This window comes from Cydia splendana, chromosome 14, assembly GCF_910591565.1.
Source record: "Cydia splendana chromosome 14, ilCydSple1.2, whole genome shotgun sequence".
NCBI classification, from domain to species: Eukaryota; Metazoa; Arthropoda; class Insecta; order Lepidoptera; family Tortricidae; genus Cydia; species Cydia splendana.
The window spans coordinates 19,815,816-19,821,203 of record NC_085973.1 but is presented as its reverse complement, the minus strand read 5'-3'; positions in this window follow the sequence as shown (position 1 = coordinate 19,821,203).

Below are 5,388 nucleotides of genomic sequence, written 5' to 3'. Positions count from 1 at the left end.
TTAGGACCCAAGGATGGATTTAAAGGCTCCTCTTCACGTTGGGCCAACGCCGGCGCCAACGAGGGACGCATTTATGCGTTAGAGGGAGCAAGTGATATTGCTATCTCATTCTACCGCATGGCTGCGTCCCTCGTTGGCGTTGGCGTTGGCCCAACGTGAGAGGAGCCTTAAGAAGTGGAGCCACCGAGATTTTTGATGTAAATTTTTAGGGGGGGGGGGCTTTCAACTTGATCTTGATATCTATGTCATTTAAGCTACTAGGTCAAGTTTGGTATCGTTTTCGTATAAATCGGGGATGCCGAAATCATTTATGATATCATAATGACACCATTCCGAAGTAAAAACACATAAAATTTGAAAAAAATACTTTTTTTTTAAATTCCTCTTCACGTTTAAACCGCTAAACCAATTTAGTTAAAATTTGGTACAGAGATAGTTTCAATCCCAGGGAATAACATAACATACTTTTATTCTCAAAAATCATGCCTTAAGGGTGTGAAAAGGGAGGTGGAAATTTGTATGGGGATCCAATAACCGCTGAACCGATTTAGATAAAATTTGGTATAGAGATATTTCGAGTCCCGGGGAAGAACATAGGATACTTTTTATTAAAAAAAAATCTCTCAAAAGTGAAAAGGAAGGTGTAACAGATTGTATGGGAAATCAATAACGGCTGAACCGATTTAGATGAAATCTATGTCTACATCTATGATTTTGTTGAAAATGGTACTAAACTTAACATAGAACCTATATTTAAAAAAATATTAACCTCAGACGTCACCGACCCTTAAAACCCCCCCACCCCCCACCTGCAACAAAAATCTGGGTGGCTCCACTTCTTACATTTTAGGAACACAAAGATTGATTCTACCAAAGGAAATCTCTTATTCAGTGAACGCCGTATTTGACCTTTTTATGGCTTGAGCACACTCCACTAATATTTCCGATTTGAAACTAGCGCTATCTAGGCTCACTGTTTGGACTTGATTGTTGCAGTATTCGATATGGTTGTGGTTTATTACAACCTCCAGTCCATATAGTTTTGTCTTTCTCGAGATACTATCGTCATCTAGAATCATTTTAGTTCGTGTTTGTGTATTTATCACCAAATACGGACTTTAGTAGCTTGCTTCCCTTCACGTCGCTGGATGGCGTTACTATCAAACACGTTTGACGAGTGGCAGACCAATAACTTGTAACTTTACTCAGTATGATTACACCGGGTATCTCCTTAACTTACGGGAATCAAAGGAAGCAGAAAAACACACACACCAAAAACATTTTCATGTAAAATGTTGCCAAGACGAAACCATAAGGCTCGCACTGACAAAAAGTTAGCAGATCTCTTGTAGAGCTAAGCTTCTAACTCTACAAGTCCTAACTTCACAAACTCTACACGTTAGTCAAAATATGTGTCTTGACCGTTTCGCTACTGTCACATGGACGATGGACGTAAGGTGAAAAATGTATTCACTATTCATTATTTTTTATAATACTATTGTATTATTTTTTAAGAACTATTGTTCTTGGAGTAACGAAACGTCCAAGCCACATATTTTTGTTTTGACTAAGGTGGTATGTGCGACACGGACAGAGACAGAGAGTCACACTACTGCATCATAGATGGCGCTAGTTGTAATAGAGTCATGCTACTGTTGCTGGTGCCTTCGACTTATGTGCTACACACACGGAGACAGAGAATCACACTTCTGCATCATAGATGGCACTAGTTGTACTAGAGTAACACTACTGTTGCTAGTGGCTTCGACTTATGTCACTTATGTGCTACACACACGGAGACAGAGAGTCACACTTCTGCATCATAGATGGCGCTAGTTGTACTAGAGGAACACTACTGTTGCTGGTGACTTCGACTTATGTTCGACACGGGCGGAGACAGAGTCACACTACTGACTACTGCATCATAGATGGCGCTTGTTGCACTAGAGAAACAGTACTGTTGCTGGTGACTGCGACTTACGATTCGGTCAAATTGTGTTATTTGAAAAACAAATTATAGCCAGCATTTAATGAATGTAGTATGATACCTTTGCATTATATGGTGCTTTACGAACACTAATAATAATAAGGTTTAGGTTTTCAAAAAGTGTGAAACTTTTGTCCCATCCCCTCCCCCTGACGCAACCCCCCCCCCCCCCCCTTTTTTAGCAGGAAATATGTCCCGGTTGACAGTTTTGTTTATTTTTTGGGGAAAGTATACAATATACCTATAGCAGTGTTTTTCAAACTGTGGGTCGCGACCCCCAGGGGGGTCGCGGCACTTGTCCAAGGGGGTCGCGAAGCTCAGCTTTAAAAGAAACTTATGGAAAGCAGATTTAATGTTATTTAACTTACAAATAATCCAATCCTTTAAAATTTTATGGTCGTTAACGTACATATCAATAAAACAAATCGTTATTAGATAGGTAAACTGTATTTATTAAACAGTTAAATAAGTTAAGATCTGTCAGGCCAGTCAAATTAGATTTTTTCCAGGAATTAATTCCCAGCAAGCTGGAAATCGTCTTAATACCTTCATTTGGTTCTCAATTATTGTAATCCGAGTTTGCTCTATTCCAGGAGTTGTGGAAAAATGTTTGCTCTTTTTCTGTTTTTTGCTTGTAGTTCAAAAACGGTACGTCCGACAGATAATTTGCTCTAATCATGATAAAAATTGTTATCTGAGGATCCGAAAAGTACCTTAATATGAATTAGTAGTCAAATATTGTAAAAATTGGCCGCCATTTTGCATTTGTTTTTGTTTTTTTGGTAAAATCGTGTTAAAATCGGATTTTTTTTACCAGTGTCTGATCCACAACAACCTTGCTGATAGTGACATTAATTTTGATGGTGGGTTCCTTCTACATTGAGTGGTTATGTCAATCCAAGGTGAAATGCATCTCGCAAGGCTTCTAAAATTTATCCACACCTCCTGGGATGGATCAAACTCAGATTATTCTCATTTCCCTAGTAGCATTTTCGTTGGGGCCCACGGTGCCAACGGTAGGGAAAACGTTGGGATGAGGTTCGTTCCGTAGCCAACATTAAAATTTGTATTGGCCCACCATCGCATTTACCAACATTCGCTGTGGCACAGATGCCCAACAATGGGCCTTTGTGTATTTTGGTACCGTTGGCTAAACAACGATAATATTCGTTGGCCCAATGGTGACAAATACCCCATTTACCAACATTGGCTGTGGCACGGATGCCCAACAATGGGCCTTTGTGTATTTTGGTAACGTTGGCTAATCAACGATATCATCCGATGGCCCAATGATGACAAATATCGAATTTACCAACATTGGCTGTGGCACTGATGCCCAACAACGGGCCTTTGTGTATTTTGGTAACATTGGCTAAACAACGATAATATTCGTTGGCCCAATGGTGACAAATACCGCAGTTACCAACATTGGCTGTGGCACGGATGCCCAACAATGGGCCTTTGTGTATTTTGGTAACGTTGGCTAATCAACAATATCATCCGATGGCCCATTGATGACAAATATCGAATTTACCAACATTGGCTGTGGCACTGATGCCCAACAACGGGCCTTTGTGTATTTTGGTACCGTTGGCTAAACAACGATAATGTTCGTTGGCCCAATGGTGACAAATACCGCATTTACCAACACTGGCTGTGGCACGGATGCCCAACAATGGGCCTTTGTGTATTTTGGTAACGTTGGCTAATCAACGTTATCATCCGATGGCCCAATGATGACAAATATCGAATTTACCAACATTGGCTGTGGCACTGATGCCCAACAACGGGCCTTTGTGTATTTTGGTAACGTTGGCTAAACAACGATAATATTAGTTGTCCCAATGATGACATATATCGCATTTACCAACATTGGCAGTGGCAGTGATGCCCAACAATGGGCCTTTGTGTATTTTGCTACCGTTCGCTAAACAACGATAACATTCGTTGGCCCAATGGTGACAAATACCGCATTTACCAACATTGGCAGTGGCACGGAAGCCCAACAATGGGCCTTTGTGTATATTGGTAACGTTGGCTAATTAACGATATCATCCGATGGCCCAATGATGACAAATATCGCATTTACCAACATTGGCTGTGGCACTGATGCCCAACAACGGGCCTTTGTGTATTTTGGTAACGTTGGCTAATCAACGATAATATTCGTTGGCCCAATGGTGACAAATATCGCATTTACCAACATTGGCTGTAGCATTGTTGCCCAACAATGGGCCTTTGTGTATTTTGGTAACGTTGGCTAATCAACGATATCATCCGATGGCCCAATGACGACAAATGTCGCATTTAACAACATTGGCTGTGGAACTTTGCTTGTGGCGTCACTAGATGGCGTTACTGTCTCCAAACATCGAAGTTATAGTTATTTTCTCGATTATTCCGTATATAATCATAATATTTTTTAAAAGTAACTTATAAATCTAATAGCTATAACTATAAAATTTATACATTAATTTTAAAAATTGCATTTTACCAACATTTTCTCAATTTAAATCTCAAAAAACATAAATCTCGCTTACGAAGTTTTGAAGTGCGGTTAGTATATATACAAATTAGAGTGTATAGTAAGTGTACTTGCTTCGGCAGTACATATACTAAAATTGGAACGATACAGAGAATATTAACAACAACTGCTGCCTAGGACCTTCATGTGGGTATACAACCAATGCCTACCGTAGCGTAATTGTAATATTTATCAGCAAAGGCCCAACGTCGTATTACACAACCACTTACCTAACGTAGGGTAACTGTAGGACTCGTAAACAAATGCCCATTACATAATTAGACTGTAGGCCCACTATAAATTACACAACTATTTACCTATGGTAGTATTGTAAGAATCCTACTCAAGGCCCAACGTTAAAGTTACAATGTTGGCCCTTTGTGGGACAAGCTGTGTTGGGCCTCCAACCTGGTGCACGACTACCTACCGACCTACCTGACTTGCCGTTGGGTAATTGTTGAATTTGCAAACAGAAGCACAACGAAAAAATTGCCCTTTTTTTATTTTTTTGCAGTTGGCCCTACAGCAAGCCATACGGCCAAATGTAACAATTAACCAACCATCAAACAAATGTGTATAGGCCCAACCACGGCCCAACCAAAACCACAACCGTTGAATAATTGTATGATTTATTTAAATAGGCCTAACGAAAAAATTACTCTAATGGCCCTCTGTTGGGAATCTTCAGGAGGGCCTTTGTCGAGGGCCCTCCAGCAAATCGTACGGCCAAATGTAACAATTAACCAACCATCAAACAAATGTGTATAGGCCCAACCACGGCCCAACCAAAACCACCACCGTTGAATAATTGTATGATTTATTTAAATAGGTCCAACGAAACAATTACTCTTATGGCCCTCTGTTGGGAATCTTTGGG